Genomic DNA, 20,186 nt, shown 5'->3' with positions numbered 1-20,186 from the left:
TTGTGGTTGAGTCACAGGGTCAAGGGGCTGTTGCATTACAACTTGAGAAATCTGAGGTTGACATACAACAGGCAACATTTGAACTTGCGACACTGTCACAATAGCCGGTGTGGTCGGGATGTTCGACATAGGTACACATTGTTACATAGAATACACAACCCTTGGTTGTTGAGGTAGCATAGGTACCCAACCACTTGATGTAACTCCAGTATAACCTGAATACTATTGTGAACTCCCATATGGATACCCTCCCGGAGGGGGTATTGAAAGGGCATACTGCCCCCCATAAGGTAGCAATCCGGAACTCAAGGGGATTGTTTGTCCTTGGCGACTGGATTGCCCAAATTGACCTCCAAATGGATCAATCTGGCGAGTCTCAACATAAGAGTTGCCAGATATTATTCCAGAGGAACAAACTCGAACGGACCACACTGTCGAAATAGTCCCTTGGTGGACTCCTTCTAGCGGTTGTGAGCTAGTTGGGACAGATGGTACGCCGACAAACATTGTCGGAGTGACGGCAGGGAGTTCTGTTGTCGCTGTGTCATTCGACACATTCCTAGATGTTGACGGTTGTTCAGACATTTTGAGTCTATCCAAGAGATTGCCTAGCGATTCTACATGAACTTCCGCTGGTGGTAGATTAACTTCTGATGTCGAAGGAAATAGAATGACCCCGACTCCAAAATGGGTTGGAGTACTTGCTTGCGGATCCCCTACAATTTCCTCTATCGCAATCAAACCAGGTGGAAGAGGTAGACCATCAGGTCCGTAAAATATTTCTGGTGCCGAAGAAGGGGTTGAATCGACAGTAACAGTTGTTTGAGGAACAAGACTCTCTGAACCGGTCGCAGATGGAACTGGTTCAGTAACGCAAGTATTTGCTCCCAGACTAGGATCAGTGTTATTGTCCCTCTGTGGCTGTTGAACTTCTTCTATAGAGGCAGGGTTTCTAGAAATGTTTGGAGTAACTAGAATCTCAGATGTCGTTGGAACACTTGTTCTAACTTTGATAGGAGATTTCGAACCGGTTAAACGAGTTCGCTTTGTCCGTACTGTTTTCGATTCCGGAGACAAAGACGGTTGACTCGTAAGCCTCCGCGAACGACGGGGTTTCAATTGACTTCCTTCCACGATTGCGGATTACTCGATCAACCAAAATACAAAAGGGGAAAGTGTGTTTCCGAATTAAATGAATTTTTTAGACGCTTTTAGACACAACTTGCTTTTTCACTTTTAAAGAGTCGAGAAAAAGCTAAAGATGACTCTAGTCTCCTTCGATGTTTTAACGAGCCCGAAGTGACAAATGCTCGGATGGACTTTTTCTGTTATAGAGTCTGAAAAAGGCCAAAAGAAACTGCTCTGGAGTTCTAGGCAGAGGGTGTGCCAAACTTTTCGCAAAACCGCAGAATACTTTTTAGGGTACGGGCGGTCGATCTTCCTGAATGCTGTGTTCAGTGCATCGCAATCAGTAGGGCAGCCGACACGGCTTCCTAAGGATAAAGGTTTTATGCCTATAGGGGTCTCCCAATATATACGCGACGGTACGTGGGAGCACAATCCGTACTGGCGCTATCGTCTCTCAGGAGGAATCACCCACCATCAACGAGATCGACAGTCACCAGGCTTTACGACGCCGGAACACGTCTCTAACCTAGACCTCTATGTTGTGCGTTATGTTGCAAAGCGTTGTTAAGTTCATTCAATTTATTTTAGGTTGATCTTTTTAGAATTTTGCCTTTCAAGGTTCACCACGAGATGTATGATACAATTCCTAAATGCAGTCTAAAGATGATAAGCAAGCTTTATATCTTTTCAACTTTGAAAATCCTAGCTACTAAGGGAAAAGAAAGACACCATCTTTTCTCAAAGAGCAATCAGCACACTCTAATGCACTTTTCCTAAATCAAGCATGCAAACTATCAAAATGCAAATGCACAATGCAGGTGTTTGTTTTCCGCTTTCTTAGTATTGATGCCTACAAAGAAAGCTTTTTGTACAACTTTGAATTTGCTTTTAAATGACAAATACAAACAAGTTTACTTTTTCGAAATCAGAGAGGGTAGAAGAGATTACAACACTTAACGATTTTCGAAATGAATACTTGTTTCGACACTTAAAAGAGACAAACTCAAACCAATAAGCAAGAGCAAATATATAATCAACTGTAAACAACCAATGAACTCTCTCCTAAGATCACAATCAACAGATCTGAATCAAGGGCTACAGGATGACTATTTCACTCATGCAAAGGAAAACTGTAAATGATGCCACAAACACATAAAAACACTCACCGTCTTTTTGTACAAAAGGAGGCGGAATCTAAGCAGAGAAAAGGAGTTATCATACTGGTACCTATGCTGGTTACAGGCTGCAAAAATCAGAGATCAAAACAAGGCAAAACAGAGCAGAGAACCCCAGCTGCACAAGGCCAAACTGGTTCAGCGCAACCTCAACATAGGGGTTTTGAAATTCAGCGCGGGTAGCCTTCGTGGGACCTGCGTTGAAATGTAGAATCCCTTCACTGGGTCTGCGCTAAAGGAGAAACTCTCGTTTCCCACAGGTTCTGGGTCACAGATTGTTGATTAACCTGCTGTTTTAGGCCAAATAAAAGCAACAAGCAAGGTACAATCAAAGGGATGCTTTGAGGGGGTACTAAGATCTATCACAAAGGATCATCAAATCATTTGTGAGTCCATTGTTCAGATCATAGACAAGTCCAGTGATCGGATCAAAGCAGCAACTGTCTACTTTGCATCTGGGAATAGCAGATGCAGTTCGATTGTTGCTGTCGAGTCTATGAAACAAACAACGATAGAAACACAAATAAAATGACTAAACAATTATCCCCAGTGGAGTCGCCAATTTGTTGTGGGGAAAAATGCCTATGCAGGACGATCCTATCCACCTAAGGTGTGACAGTGCCTTAGCAACAAACAGAGACAGCTATTCTAGTATTTTTCCTTTATGAATTAAGAATGAAGAGAGATGGATCGACTAACCGGTGTCTTCCGTTTGTCCCTCGATCTGGTTTCTCTTCTCTTGGAGAGTTCCCAGCTACTTGCCTTCTCGCTCGCCCAGCTTCAAGAGGTTTCTGCAAGATCACAAGAAGAGAACACTACACAAGACATGGATTCATATTCATAACTAGTTCAGGATTAGAAATAAACTAAACATACTAATGCAATCATACATCAAAATACATCAGTATATAGGAGAAACCAAGATAGCTTTATTGATAAATAACAAGGTTCAGGAAGAGATACAACCCAAAGGGCTCCAATCCAGCATCTCCTTCCCAGCAAATGGAATTCCTATCTTCACCCCCTTCAAAGCATTAAGCACCCAATGATTCCAATCTCAAACCAACAACAATTCTTTGCAATAACAAAATTCCAGCCTCTAGATCTCATGGAGGAGAGATCCATATATAGATGTTTGGAGAGAGGATGAGTCAGCTTGAGATCTGACTAGTGTCCTCTCCCTCTGTTAGTTCTTGATTCCACTTGGAGGTTCTTGCTTCCACTTGGAGATTTGGAACCTCTTACTCATCACCAGTCGAATTCCCTGAGGCAAGTGTCATTTTGGAAGCTTCCTGGGTTCTGACACCTTGAGAAATGAACTTGCCACATGTCCACTCTCGCTCAGCGCAGGTAGCCAGTGTTGGCTTTGACATTCAGCGCAGACAGCTAGTGTAGCCACTGAAATGATCCTGAATTGACTTGTTTTTGAGCAGTTTCTGGTGGAGAACTTCTGTGAATTGCTGTGGTTTGTTAGCCTTGTTCCTCTAGGGGTAGGAACAACATGTTTAGGGACTTTGGATCCCTTAGATTATGGACATTTCATGCTCAATGCTGTAAGGCACAAAAATGTCTATAACAATATCTTGTGTTATGTGTGATTATTTCTCTTGATCAGTTATGCATGTTTCTACTTGATGTTGCTCATGAATTCGATTATGTTTCCACTTAATGTTTTGTAGAAGTAGAACAAGTATTATGCTTTAGGACATTGCATATATCGGTTTGTTCTACAGGTGAAATTTCTACATTGCTAGAATACATCAACAGAGATGTTACAAAACTAGCAGAATCTGATGCCCAAAACCTTGCTCAGTCGAATAAAGTTGTAGCCAAGGTGTGGATAATAATATTGGAGGGAGTACAAGACCACATTGTCAGCAATCTCCATGGGAAAGAAAATCCTTATGGAATGTGGTAGGCACTCACAAATCTGTTCTAGAATAGTAGTGACCACAAAAAGTTGGTGCTCAAGGATAAAATTTGAAATATCAAGATGTAGAAGAATGACTTTACCCTACAATATCTAAGGAGGTTCACACAAGTTCATGATGAGCTTGCAGGAGTTGGTGTTACTCTTTCAAAGGATGACTTGGTAAGAATATCCCTTCTGGGCCTTCCCAAGAGTTGGCATACCTATCAAGATTAAGTGAACGGGAGGGAGAAACTACCGAATTGGGAACACTTATGGTATGATTTGGTACAAGAGGAAATAAGGCAGAATACTAGAGATGGGACCTCATCCAAGGGCAAGGATGAAGAAAAATTTTCATTGGTTGGAAAGGGAAAGAAGGGAAAAGGGGAAGAAATCTCAAACCAAACCAGAATCCAACCAAGGGGGAAAGAAGAAAGATTTGTCAAAAATTAAATCCTTCCATTGTCACGAATACGAGCACTATGCCACGATGTGCCCATAGAAAGAGGTAAGTGAGAAGACCTTAGGAGGAGTAGTGGGTGAAGCCTTGGATTCATAGTTCAACCTTGACTTTACCCTTATCACATGCATGTCCAACATAGTGATGGGGAGCGTGTGGTACTAGGACTCAGGTGCATTGTTCCACATGACAGGGTGTAGATACTTTTTAGTGACTTAGAGGAGAAAGATCTCCATATGTACATCAAGCAAGAGGATGACGGAAGGTACAACATGACCAGTATTGGTACAGTCAACTTTCAGAGGGAGTGAGGCTCCCCTCTTAGGCTCAAGGATGTCATCTTTGTTTTAGGCATAAAGAAAAATCTCACCTCTATTGCAGCTTTGGAAGACCGTGGTTATGACGTCATCTTCAACAAAGGAAAAACATTCCTGAGACACATAGACACAATACAGGTGAAGAAGATCGAGGTTTGTGTGAAGAATCTATATAACTTAGATGTGGAAGATTGTGTTGCATTAAAAACTAAGGAAGAGAAAGTGTAGGGCCATGATGTAGGTGAACTTTAGCACATAAGCATTGGCCATTTGCATCATGGCACCTCGAATAGTATACAACAAATATCCACTAGCCTCCCTAAAGGAGCACTTGAGCAGTAGCATGTATGCAAAGGATGTACCTTGGGGAAGTACATAAAATCCGAATTTCATGATCGGGACAACAAAGCACATGCAGTCCAAGAAAGGATCCTCTTTGACGTCTGTGGACCTTTCTTTATAGCCTCCAATGCCCGAGACAAATATTTTGTCCTTTTTATTGATGACTTCTCGCATAAGTGTTGGATCTCTCCATGCGGAAGAAAGATGGGACATTCTCCAACTTCATAGAATTCAAGGCACTGTTTGAGAAAGAAACCAACAAAAAGGTGAAGGCTCTCTAGAGCAATAATGGAGGTGAGTATGTGTTGAATGAATTTAAAAATTTATGTGCGAAAGAAGGCATTCAATGAGAGTTGACAAAAACCCACAACCCACATCAGAATAGGGTGGTTGAGAGAAATATCCATAGTATTTTGGGAGCAACAAGGGTGATGTTGCATGACCAAGGCCTACCACTACATTTGTGGGTTGAGGAATGCAATACAATAGTTTTTTTGCAAAACTGAAGTTCTCATCGGATTCTTGGCATGATATTACATTGGAGGAGGCTTTCTCAAGAAGAAAGCTGGATGTGTCACATTTCAAGATTTTTTGAGCCTCTGTTTATTACCATGTCTCCAAAGAATCAAGGAAGAAGCTTTAGTCAACAACAAAATTCAGGGTATTTGTGGGTTACACAAAAACTCCCCACAACTACCATGTGTACTTGCCATCACTCATAATGATAGTTATGTGAAGGGATGTAAATTTTGATGAGGAGAAATATATGTGGTGCTCTCTTTAGAGGGAGCTTTAGATGCCACCAAAAGATGAGATTTTAGCTCAAAAAGAGGAACCTCAAGAAGTTGTAGAGCAACCACAAATTGTGGAGCAGAGAGTGGAGACATTCACTAAAGAAAAACCTCCAAAGAAGGCAGAAAAATAACTAAGGAAGTTGATAGACTTGTGCATGATGCGAGGAAGAATGTGGGATATCCTTCAAATTTGCGTAAGCAATGGAGGTCACCCAAGAGGTACACTGGCGACATGGCTCTTATGACTGAGCTTATAGAGATTGAGCCATCCTATTTTGAGGAAGAAATAGAGAAACCTGTATGGGTTGATGCAATGGTGGAGGAATATGAATCCATTGCAAAGAACCATGTTTGGGAAAAGCTCCCAAGAACAACATATAAATCAAAAGTGGGTTTGAGATGGATCTTCAAGGTGAAGTAGGCAACAAACGAAAGAATATGGAAGTATAAGGCCAGATTTGTGGCCAAGGGGTATTGTCAAGTTGAGGGAATTAACTATGAGGAGACATTTTCTCTTGTAGTAAGGTACTCATCCATTAGATCAATTCTTCGTCTCACTGCACAGATGGGGTGGAATATCCACCAGATGGGTGGAAAAACAACATTTTTGAATGGGGTTATTAAGGAGGAGGTGTACATAGAGTAACAAAAAGGTTTTGAGACATTTGATCAAGAGTCTCATGTGTGCAAACTCAAGTGAACACTGTATGATCTCAAGCAAGGACCTCATGCTTGGTACACCAAGATCAATAGTTATCTCATTGGTTTGGGCTTCACCATAAGTGAACTACATGTAAACCTCATCACGTATGGAGAGAAGGTAAATTTCTTAGTATTGTCTTATATGTTGATAAATTTATTTCAACTAATTATGAGACGTTGATCATATCTTGCAAGAAGGACCTTGCAATGGAATTTTAAATGAAGGACATGGGTCTCTTGCACTACTTTCTCGAGTTGGAAGTTTGACAAGGTGATGGGTAATTATTTGTCTCTCAAGGCAAGTATGAAAATGAGATATTGCAAAGATTCTGCATGGAGAGTTGTAAACCCAAGGAAACACCTCTAACAAACAACTAGAGGAAGGAGGATGCCACTTTAGGTGAAGTGGATGCTACCATTTATCGATAGCTAGTGGGTCCACTCATGTATCTTGTGAACACATGACCAGACATGTGATGTGCAGTCAACGAGATAAGACACGCTATGGTTAGGTCAACCAAACTATTTTGGAAGGCAACTAAACATGTTTTACGGTACCTCACAAGCACTACCCAGTTTGGGCTATGGTATAGATGAGCAGAGGGAGTGAAGTTGTGCAGCTTCACAGATATAGGTTGGGCAAGAAGTCCATTAGAAAGAAAGAGTACATCAAGTGTAATTTTTAATGTTGGGTTTGTAGTTGTTTCTTGGTACAACAGAAAGCAAAGATCTGTGGTCGTCAGCTAGACAGAAGCATAATACATGGTTGGAAGTCAAGAAACATGTGAAGCGATATGGATGAGAAAAATACTTGTTGGACTATTTGGTTAGATGATGGATCCAATTGTGATAATCAAAGTTGCATCAATCTCTCTGAGAATCTTATATTTCATGATCAATCCAAGCATATAGATATCCAATATCACCATTTACGAGACTATGTCTAGAGGCAGATGATGTTGCTACACTCCATTCTGATAGAGGAGTAAGATGTTAACATTTTAGGGTACGTTGATAGGGGTGGTTGATAATCCCTTAGGTGCAGGATAGGGGTGGTTGATAATCCCTTTCTTGTAGAGAGGAAGTCTTAAAAAATGTAGCAAGAAATTCCCAATTTGATTTTTCCTTTATTAAATTGAGAAAAATTGAATTTCCACATCAACGGATAGCTGGGATGTAGTTAGCTCGTGAGACATGGCTTGTGTCACTTGGTTTACATAGTAAATTCGAGTTGGAGGAGTTATAGTTCAGTTAAGCATGTATAATTGTTAATTTGTAGCAATCATAGTCAGTTATATCGCGTTATTTTCAATTAAACTAGTTCCAACTGCTTGAGGAACTAGTGGAAGGCCAATTGTGCAGTGGGACTTCAGTCAAACTCAGTGATCATCTAGTTAACTAATCAATCAACACAAAATAGCTAATGCATGGAGAATTCGAGTTCCCAGCTGTGGTGGAGATTCCAAGGTAGTGTAACATCAACTGTAGACTAGCCTTGAGTGTATAGGTGTTACATACAGTCAAATGATCAACCTTGGGAATTTCGCAATCCAATTTGTAAAAATTCCTAAATAATAGGGGCCTAATTTCTCAAGGAATTGCGCAAGGGAATATGTGCTCAAGTAGAGGTAGAAATTTACTAAGTTTGGCTTAGAGATTCTCAGTGAGTAGAGAGATAAGTTATTCACTTGTAGGTTGTGCTCAGTTGAGAAAATAAATTGCAATACATTTCTATTGATCATATTAGTGCAAACAAACATTGGGGTTTTTAGCATATTGTTTTCCTTAGTAAAACTTTTGTGTGCATATGTGTTATTTCTTATTGCATGTATGAAATTTTGGTTCTAAATTGTGAATTAACTTCCGAAGAGCAGTAGAGTAGGCTTGTGTCTTATGATTTTGATTAAAAATTCATGAGTAGTTGGGACTCTACACCATAATTTCTACAAGGATGGTGGAGGCAAATTACAAAATATTCGTTACTAGACAATATGCCTACTTCAAAATATCTATGACAACTTTTGCGAGAAGAAGACGTTGATGATCAAAGATTGGATTTTCGAAGAATTAGTCACAAAATTCACAAGGGCGGTAATTTTGGTTGCAGGTGTGGAGGTAGATGGATTAAATGTAATTTTGGTTGCATGTGTGTAGGTAGACAAGTCACAGTTACTCCTTTGATTTTTGTCGATGATGTGTTACTATTTGGTAGATTGACCTCTTTTGATCGGTCTTTGGACTCCTTATGAATAATATTAAATCTCATATGATTTATTCTTACACAGATGATGCATTGGTACTGGAGATTTATCATATTTTTGGTGTTATCTCCACTGCATTGGATGCAGATTTTAAATATCTTAGATTTATGCTCCAACCTAGTTGTTATGGAATTAAGGGTTGGAGCTTAATTATAGAGAAAATCCGTTGTATACTTTTATCATGGGCACACAAGAGGCTCTCCCTAGGAGGCAAGTTGACTCTAGTTCGAGCAGTCCTTCAGAGCATCTCTATATATTGGCTTCGTATTTTCGCTCTTTTTAAGAATATGAGTAAATGTATCTTTTCGGCTTCATCTTGGCATGGGACAATTTGTGTCTTAAAGGATAGAGTGGGCCTGGTTATTGTTTACTATGTATGGAGGTGACGGATGACCAAAATCATCTATTTCTTTGATTCTCCTTAGTAAAATCAATTTGGAATGGTGTATTTAATATGTTCCATTTACAGGCAGATTAGAATTACTCTTTTGTGGTTTATTGTATTTGGCACTAGATTATTGAATATAAAACATTTTTACCACTTCCAATATACATTGGGGGTTTGACCCAAATAATGCATTACTATCCCAAGCTCCTTTGTTGTGATACATCCACCTCCATCCTTGTCAAAAAAGCTAAAGGCCTCCCTGAACTTAGACATAACCTCCATCCCATATTCCTTTAGTAGATAAAACCCTTCTCTCATTTTCTGACCATGCCAATCTACCCTCCATCCCATATTCTCTCATGAGCCCTGTGTAAACCACCATTTCATTCAAGGATGGGGATTTTGATGCCTACTCTAACCATATTTGTTAGATACTTTCCCCCTTTTCTTGCTTATGGTTTCTTAAGTTGGCCTCCTCTAAATATTCCCTACTATCCCTAAATTATTTGAAAGGTATCCTTTCGCTACTAACCCCATTTTATCAAAGATCCTTGACATGTCCCTTGAAATTTTGATTTAGCCCCATGAACTATTTTATGCCAGTGAAACAAAATCTTTATATTTATCTTCCACATATTCATTCATGACCAAACACTATACCACTACTTCGAAGAATCTTGTGGTTACTATCACCACAGTAAATGTATATTGTATTTTAGAGGAGATAAGAATTGTATATTGCCCTTTGGGACACTCCAAAAATATTTTGATGCACCCTATTTGTATAACACTCTAGTATACTTTATGACCTTAATTCCCATTCCATGTTCATCCATGTGGATGCACTTTATGATGTTCTAGGACAACCTAATGTCCTTGTCAACTCCCTCTCATCTTCCTTGTCATGTTTGCTAGGACTTGTGTATCCAACAAGAAATTTTTGAGATGAATGACATTAAGGTAGAAAATCAAGGGGTTTTCAAGTCATTTATTTAGGGTTCCCACTAGCATAGTCCCACCATATGATTCACCCAATCCCTAAATTGGGGTTTAGTGCTATTTCAATTAATTATTAGATGATCATGGTGGGCCATAATTCAAAGTTAGATGTTACGACTCTTCATAGGATATTATTGGAGATACTTTAGGAGACACCTCTTTGGATAAAGGGTCAAGGAAGGTGTTAGAGCCTAGATTTACCTCAGGCTAGAAAGGTAGGATCGAGGGCCAACATCAAACCACGCTCAACCTGGTAGCTAGCCCGACCAGGATAGGAGAGGGTTCTCTCTGGGTCAATCTTGGAAAATTATGAACACTAAGGGCCTGAGATGACTGATTTGATTACTGATTTTATGCTAGGTATATGTATGCAAGATTTTGATTGTATAAAGTGATGATTTGTTGGCTCAGATGAGAAGGCAGATTTTGGGTGCGGGGAATGAGGCACAGCCCTGCAGGGATCTCGATGGGGCAAGGTAGGCAATTGAATTTGGCACTCTAAATCAAGTGAGATGGATGCTGCAGACAGAGGAGGAGTTGAAGAGGGCAAGAGAAGCCATGGATCCTCTCCAAACAATGGAAAACATCAAAAAATAAAAGCAAACTTCAAGTAGAGCACTGCAATTTCAATATATTCTACTTACACTCTTGTTTGATTTAGTTGAGAAGAAATAAGATAGATAATGGCATACAATTGGTGGGCTCCAGTATTGTAGCAATAATGCTACAACTCCTGGATCTTCCTTCTTTAATTTTATCAACCTGGTAGTTCGTAACAAACTTGGAAGCGAGGGTGTTGTATGCACAAGTACTAGCTCTTGTCGCAGCTATCACTTGTTCAGCTGGCACAAGTCCGCTAGGGGCTCAAGCCAACTTCTATGAGCTCTTAGAAGAAGATTTTGAACTGATGGGCAAAAGCTAATATCAAAAGAAGCTAATCTATATGCAAAAAGGAACTGAAAGCCAACAAGAAACGCAAACCCTAGCAAACCCTAATTCTACCAGCTAGTCTTACTGACGCAGAGATGGAGATGAAAACTACTGAAAGCGATGCCATTACTTCTATGAAGGTGAAATGCAGGTGTTTAGACTACCTCTATCTGCAGAAAACACTTTTTGTATTTTTGTTCCAATTATTAGAATTATCATGCATGTTCTTTTAACTAGCTCTTTACTGTGCAGAGGTGGATCAAGGAGGCGGAAGGTTTGAAAAAGGTTGGGAAAGTTCAGAGAGGGTCTAAGGGGGTCCCTAACACCCTTCCAAAGAGTCTCACAAAGTTTGGCTCCCAAGAAACCGTGCTTATGAGCTTCTACAGGAAGTCTGCAGGGGTTCTACAGGATGTTTCAGAACTTCTACAGGATGTTCAGTAATTCCTACAGGATGTTCTACAATCGGATTTTTGGGTGATGGGTGAGTGGAAGAGGCTGCATGGGTGTATAGGGAGGTAGGAGAGGGGTTTTTAATGACTTAGGGACAGAGAGATGAGATGAAGAGGGGGTGTGCAAAGCTAGGTTGTCTTGAAGAGGGCAGAGGGAATGGAAGGCAGAAGAAGGTAGAATAACGAGGGTAATAGAATAGTTGAGAGACAAGGGGTCTAATTGGGAGATGAGTACTTGGCCTGGGCACGACTTAGAAGGACAAGAGAGTGAGGGAGTAGCGCTGCACAGTGTAAACGAAACAAATCATCCACGTCCTGCACATAACCGAAATATTATTAACCTATTCTAACTGTTTAATAAAACCAATGAACAACAACGTTATTTCTAAGGAGAATCATGCATGGTACTGAAACAAAGAAACATTCCAAGAGATCTGAATGCATGGACACTTCTATAAACATAAATATTGCATCAAAGATTGCATGGACATGTAAACCAATGTTTTTGGGTGGGCAGCACTGTCTGCAATTCCAGCCCCTAGAAAGAGGTGAAAATGAGTGTGCAGGCAACCCCTTTTTTGGAACTTTTATCAAATCCAATCTCCTCACTCTACTCTAAACAGCTGAAACATTTTTTTCTTATGAAAATGACCTACTTAACCATACCAAGAAATCTAACTCAGCAAACTGCGTTTCAATTGCATGTAAAGGAAAAAAAACATAATGTTGAAAGAAAGACAACAATACAAAGGAAGGAGGCCTTACGCTCTCAGGTTGGGCCCAACCCCGAGAGCTATGGCTCCTTTAAGAACTCAGAACTGAACTCAAATCTACCTGCTTTCCATTAAAAGATAATAATCATAAGTCAAATAACATGCCAATAATGGCTACAAAAGAGCAAAGCAGAGCTAGCAGCTCGTAGTCCAGAATGTGCAACAAGGTTTCAAAAGTCCTTTTCGAAGGCTAAAGCCCTATCATTTATACATCTCGAGGCCCCATGCTGGCCTCCTAAATCAGTGGGACTTGGCTAACCAAACTAGGAGTGAACTACTGCTTCCTCAAAATCCGTTTGGCTGCCTTCTAGATCTGGTTGTGGTGGTTGTCAGAGCTCGGAGTTGGGGGTGAAAATCCCGAGGAAGGCCATTTAATGCTGTGGACAACCCTCCTACGAATCCTCAACCCCATCTTGGCCATCTCCTAGCCCTCATCTGCGTGGTTTTGCTCCATTAAATGTCAAAAAACCAGAAATAAGCACGTGTTAGCCACCTAGGAATAGTGACTGCCCTTATTCGTACAACTGACATAAATATACTAAAAAATGATGCATAAGTTATGAAAAATGAAGGGTTGAGCAAGGGTAGTTAGGCCAAATGAGCCCAAAATGTTACCAAATTTGGGGCTCATCATCACCCCCCAGCTAAAATGATTGCTCATCCTTGAGCAACTAATCCAGCTCCTCGTCCTTCATTGCTTTCACTGCCACCCTCACATCCCAGGCCTCTGAAGTGCTCTCCTCCTCACTGGAATGGAACCCAGCCTTCCTTTCCACCTCTTCCCACTGCTTTTTCTCTTCTTTTTCGGTGCTGCCTTCCATCAATCCTAACAGCAGAGGTGGGCTTAGCTTGAGGCCAATCCAGCTGGCTTGAAGGTTCTGTATGGACTTTTTGTAGAGGGGAACCCGTGCTAGAGCTTCCCTCATTCGAGTTGGAGTATGGTATTCTCTTATTTTAAGGCTGTGGGACAATGAGTTCCATCGGTGGGTGCAAGCATGAACACATTTGTCCCCTAATAGTCGCTCCATATCCTCGAAATGTGCTATGGCCTGTGCCTGCTGATCCATGTATTTCAATAAAGTTTGAGGGTTGGTGGCTAAGTGTTGGTGGGCCGATATCAACGCAGTGGGATCCCCTGGCTCTGCTCTGATCAGCAGTGGCTCATGTAATTCTCGATCCATGACCTCCTTGACTTCTGCTGCCCACTTTTCTTCATGGTTCAACCATGAGGAAAATGCCATCAATTGCATATCCCCTACAACTGTGTTGGGATCACATGTAGTCACATTAGGAAGGGCCAAATTATGGAGATAGAACTCCGAGAGTTTGGCCTTATCCTCTGATGAGCTGCTATTACATAACGTTGTGAACTGCTGCGGGTTTTGGAGTTGGGAGATACCCCTCTGCGCTAATGCGTTGATTTGAAATTGCAGCCACTGGTCTCGTAGGTACAGGCCATAGGATTTGGCCGGCTGTCTGCATTGTATAGCATCCATGGCCCAACTGGCCATGCAAGCCAGATGTGCCTCTTTTTGCTGCAACTGTTGTTTGAGAGCTTGTATCTTTATTTGTGCTTGCAATTCCCCTTCTTGTAGATGTGAGATTGGCTCCCCAAGACCGACTTGCAGTCCTTCTCTGCCTTGATGTTCTGTTGTAGTGTCCCCTGAGGATGTGCCCTTTTCCTTCTTCAGCTCCTGTAGCTGCAGTCTAAGTTTCTCGTTCTCTTCCTGTAGGAACACCCGCTGGCAGTTTGCCACGTGTTTGGCCATAGCTAATTCTTTTCGTGCCTCCTTGATTTGTTCCTCCAAGGGGCCTATATCAGCCACTCCTTTTGATTTAGCTATTTTCATCCACGTGTGAGTTCTCACTCTTTCTTCCTCCAACGCGAAGAAAAGTGGCATAGTGAATTTTTGTGGTATAATTTTTCCAGCTTCTAAGAAGTTATAATATGAGCTCAAACTTGGCTGGGGACTAGGCTCCGGAATATGCTCTTTCTCTTCTTCTCTTGGTGGCTCTCTTTTCCTTTGGTTTTCCTTTCTCAGGGCTTCTTGTAGAAGGCCCTGTATCAGCTGATTTCTGGCTTCCTTTAGAAGCCGTTTTTGGTTTTCCTGTAGAAACAGGTGGCACCGTTTTAGCTTGTTTGACTGCAGGTGCTTTGCTTTTTGACTTGGTTGAGGCTGTTGTCGAGGTGCCTTTGTTGACGTGGACTTGCTCAGTCCTGTCCACCCTACTTTGTAACCTTTTCTCCCTGGGTGTCAATGTGGATTTGTCATCCTTCTATTCGGCAACCTTTTTCTCTTGTTTCCCTTTTTGCTCTTTCTTCGGTGCTTTGGCCATGGGTTCTTGGCCTTTCCCTTTCTTCTCTATGCGTACTGACTCCTTTTCCTCGCTACTGGAGGAGGTGAGCTCCTCAGTCAACATTTTGATATCGCCATCATTAGTCAGATTCCGGAAGGCTTCCCACGAGAGAGGGACTTTGTATGTGTGGAGTGCATCCTCCACGAGGAGCTTAATGAGCCCATGATGAGCTACCTGGTCTGGCGTGCCCTCTCGTAATTTGGTGGCACATTCAGTCATAGACTGGAGGAGGAAGTAGGGAATACTTAGTTTGCTTTCTGCAAGTAGGTCCATCTGATGCCTCAATTCTGTGAGTAGTCAGAAATGGTACCCATATACAATGCTGAATCGTCCTTCGCACGTGATGTACTTCATAATTTGGAGGCTGACCTCGCTCCAAAGCGGCTGTAGGCTAGCTCTGCGAACCCCATTCTTATCCTCTGAGAATTGCTCCTATGGTGGGAAGAACTCCTTTTTAGCCTTCTGGCCTAATTTCCTCTCCTCCTTGTCCCACGGTACCCCCATTGGGAGCTCAGTGACTCTGCTGATGAACTATGGGGTGAGTCTGAGACTCAAACCCCTGAAATTGACAGTTGCCTGCGTTTTTGATTTTGGCTTCAGAGCTCGCAAGAACTCCTCTGCCACCTCATCATCATAACCTTGAAGTTTGTCGCAGAACGACATCCATCGTGCACGAGTGAACAGTTCCACCACCTCAGGGTTCTCCCTTAGTTTCTTTGAGTCTATTGGTTCCTTTCTGATGAATCCACCCGGCATGGTGAAAGCCTGCTATGTTAACCGGAGGTGGCGGGTGCGTATCAAAAGATGGCCTTTCAGATTTCTTTGGGACAGAGCGTAGAACCACGCCTCTGTCACGCACACAATTCGTGAAGATTATCTACAGATGAGCCTTGACAGGGGCTCAATTATAAATCACATCCTTTTCCAATTCGCCACCTTTGACGTGAAGGGACCAATTTTCCTCGTGGCAGTGAGCTTCCTGTAGCGTAGCTTTCCTGTAGAAGTAGCGCACGGGTTCTGGAGAGCACGGCAGTGGTTCTGCGCCTTCTGTGCCGCTACCAGACGTTCGAACAAGCCGAAGACTTGGAGTAACGAGCTTCAGAGAAATTCGGACGCTCACTCGACTTCAAAACGGCTGATGATAAATGAGTGGAGTGGCGATCTAGCCGGTGGATTTGAATCCCTGCGGAATTCGTGGCGCGGGGGTGAGCTGTCCCTGCCGGACCGTTGGACGACGTCACCTACTCATTTCACTGCAAGTCTCCCTGACTGCCGCATCATTCCCTGCAGCTCTGCCGCCGCCATTTCCGTTAAATCGCCGCTTCTCCCCGACTGGACATTCCTCATGTGTCTATTACCCGCTTGGCACGACCACCACTTTCCAAATCCGACTAGACCATCTGACTGGTCGTCGTGGCCAGTTGAATGGCCATTCGACTACTCAACCCATTCATTTCCACACTTGCAAACATTTCAGAGTATTATTCATGTAATTTGACGAAAAAAGGGTGACGCACTTACCTGTGTGGCCGCGACATGATTTTCAGGTTTCAAGACGATGGTGATTAGATTTGCTCGCTGCTGCTATTTGCACAGGCCCGAGGGTCCTTCCTTTTCGTAGACTGTTGATGGTTACGACGCTTATTAACTGGCTGTGGGTGGTGCAGGTGCCCGCTCTATGTGTTGCAGGCGCCTTAATGGTGTACACTCTAGCTGGCTGAACTGCTACGGGATTCCTGTAGGATGCCCTGTAGCAGTTTTTCCTCCTCGGGTGCATGCTGAACGGTGGAGACGGTGGCATCACGGTCATGATCGCAGGGCCCTCGGATGGCTTTGATAAGTATTTCATGGTATCTCTGCATCTTTTTCCCATTTGAGAATCGCTTCCTCTAATAATTCAGTGTTCTGATTTGACTGTGCAGGTACTTCCATTGCATGGCAACTGGGGTGGTAGAAGGAGGTGACAGCAGTGCGTGATGGAGAAAATATTAGCTTGCATGCCTCCGTGCCAGACCTCGAGCATTAGATCTCCCCACACAATTAGTTCTGGGCCGTCCAAAACATCTACAGGAAGTTTCCTGTAGAAATACAGAACTTCCTGTAGAAAGTCCTGTAGCTTCCTGTAGAAGACTAAACTGTGATCAAATCGTGCCCAGACCTCTGAGAAGATGAGTGTTTCCGGAGGGGGTGCTGGTGAGGTCACCTGGTAGCATAGTAAGGACCCTTGTCTTTGAGTTGAGGGACCTCTTTTCCTTCATAGAATACCTGCAACCTGCATGCATTGCCACATTGTGAACTTGTTGTCCCTGTTTTTTTGTTTTTCTTTTTTTTCTTTTTTTTTGAAAGACAGCAGGGGCGCCTCCATGAGGTTTTCACCCTTACCATCTGCCTTGAGCGCCTCAAAGAGGTTTTCACTCAAGGGTCTTTTTTCAACCATTTTCAGAAAGATAGTTGGGACACCTCAATGAGGTTTTCACCCCTACCATTTGCCTTGGGAGCCTCAGAAAGGTTTTCACCCAAGGATCTTTATTTTTTTTTTATTTTTTTTTTTGTTAAGATATTCAAGGTATGCCCAAAACAGAGGCAGAACCCTTCTCGATGACCAGCACTGATTTTTCCACAGTTTTGATGAATTCTTGCCTTGACAAAGGCTTTCTGTAGATCTTCAAGCGATGCCCATTGACAAGCATAGGGATGGCCTCCTCATCAATGGTCCGAATAAGAACAGATCCATTGTCATTAAATTTTTCCACTGCATATGGTTCTAGCCATCTAGTTCTCAGCTTCCCCTTGAAATCTTTATGCCTGGAATCATACAACAGTGCCCAATCTCCCGGCTGAAATTACTTGTCATTGAGGTGTTGGTCATGCCACACCTTCCTCTGAAGTTGAACCACTTCTGAGTGAAGAAGGGCCTGCATTCGGTGCTCGTCCAATCCATTCAGCTGCAATAACCTTTCTTGTTGGGCATGGCTGATATCTAGGTCCAGCTAAGCTGCCATCTTCAAAGTGTTGTACTCGAATTCAATTGACGGCAGAGCTCTCTTCCCATAGACCATCTCATAAGGTGTGAAGCCGGTTGTGGTCTTCCAAGTGGTGTTATAAGCCCACGTGGCCTCAACCAGGTGATCTGCCCAATCTTTTCTACTGCTGCTCACCACCTTAGTCAAGATCCCTTCCAATGCTCTATTGGTGACTTCCACCTGCCCATTTGCTTGAGGATGATAGGGGGTGGAAATCCTATGCTTGATTTTGTGATGAGCTAGAAGGTCTTCAATTAAGTTGGAGGTGAACTGGCTTCCTTGATCGGTGACTAGCTCTCTTGGGTAGCCAAATTTGTAGAAGATGTTTTCTCTTAAGAACTCGGCCACCTTTTCTTCTGTCACTACTTTGATTGCCTTGGTTTCTGCCCACTTTGTCAGGTATTCTGTACACACAATGATGTAAGACCTCTGCCTCAAAGGAGGATTGATTGGACCCACAAAATCCATACCCCACTTCTCAAATGGCTCAAGAGTCACTTGAGGTTGGAGAGGCATTTCATCCCTTGGAGTCGGTTTCCCCATCCTTTGGCATCGGTCACACTGGCTGATATACCTTCTGACATCTTAATGAAGTGTGGGCCAATAGTAGCCTGCCTGCAGGATTTTGAAGGCAGTCCTCTTTGCTGCAAAATGTCCTCCACAAAGCCCATCATGACAGGTGAGGAGGATATCAAAGACTTCCTCCTCCCTTACACAACGCCTTAAGATCTGATCAGGGCCAAGCTTGAACAGGTTGCCCCCGATCCAAGTGAATGAGGCACTCTTTCTGACGATTATGCTCTTTTCTCTTGAGGATAAGTGCGGAGGGAACTGTGCTGAAACAAGGTAGTTTGCTATATCAGCAAACCATGGACAAAGTACTGAAATAGCAAACAGATGTTCATCGGGCATCTGGTCATCCACTATTCCATCCTCATCTGCAGGTAAATCCAATCTAGACAAAAAGTCAGCAACAACATTTTCTTTACCTGGTTTGTCAACGATAGTCAAATCAAACTGCTGCAACAAAAGTAACCATATAATAATATGAGCATTCACATCTGGTTTATTCAGTAAATATCTAATTGCAGCATGACCAGTATGTACAAATGTTTGATAGCCAGTGATATAATGTCGGAACTTGTTAAGTGCATGGACCACGGCCAAGAATTCTTTCTCAGTTACAGTGTAATTCAGTTCTGCCTTGGATAAGTTTTTGCTGACAAAGTAGATGGCATATGGAAGTTTTTGTTCAACTTGTCCTAAGGCTGCCCCTATGGCTTTGTTCGAGGCATCAGTGTGGATGTGGAAAGGTAGGGCCCAGTTTGGACCTCTCAAGATTGGGGCAGACACCAACTTGTCCTTTAATTCATTCAGAGCCTGCTGACAATCGTCAGTCCATTTAAACTCAACATCTTTTGCCAAGAGGCTAAACAATGGCGAGGCTAGCTTGTTGAAGTCTTTAATGAATCTCCTATAATATCCTGCTAATCCTAAGAAACTTCAAACATCTCTTACCTTCTGAGGAGGTGGAACCTTCTTGATGAGAGTAATTTTGTTAGGATCCACCTGTAACCCTTGGCAAGAAATGGTATGGCCTAGCACGGTCCCTTCAGTCATCAAGAATTCACACTTTTCAGGACTAAGGGACAGGTTCATCTCAATGCACTTGGTGAGGAATTTTCCCAGATTGGACAATGCTTCCTAGAAGTTGGACCCATAAGGAGTGAAGTCATCCATATAGATTTCCACCGAATCATGGACCAGCTCAGAAAAGATGCTCAAGACGGCTCTCTGGAAGGTGGCAGGAGCATTGCATAGTCCGAACGGAAGAACTCGGTAAGCAAAGGTACCCCAAGGGCAAGTTAAGGTGGTCTTATCTTCGTCTTCCGGGATGATTTGGATCTGGTTGTACCCGCTAAACCTATCTAGGAAAGAGAAAAACTTCTTTCCTGCCAGTCCATCCAACACTTGATCTATGAAAGGTAGAGGAAAATGGTCTTTCTTGGTAGCTTTGTTCAGTTCTCAGTAGTCCACACAGATTCTCCACTTCCCATTTTTCTTGGGAACCAACACCAAAGGGGACACCCATTCGCTATCCGAGATGGGGTAAATGAATCTGGCATCCAACAGTTTTTGTAATTCCCCCTTGACGATGTCCTTAAGGGCTAGATT

This window comes from Pinus tabuliformis, chromosome 1_1, assembly GCF_031772625.1.
Source record: "Pinus tabuliformis cultivar Carrire ecotype Pingquan chromosome 1_1, CPIR1, whole genome shotgun sequence".
Taxonomy (NCBI): Eukaryota; Viridiplantae; Streptophyta; class Pinopsida; order Pinales; family Pinaceae; genus Pinus; species Pinus tabuliformis.
This window is presented reverse-complemented; position numbering follows the sequence as displayed.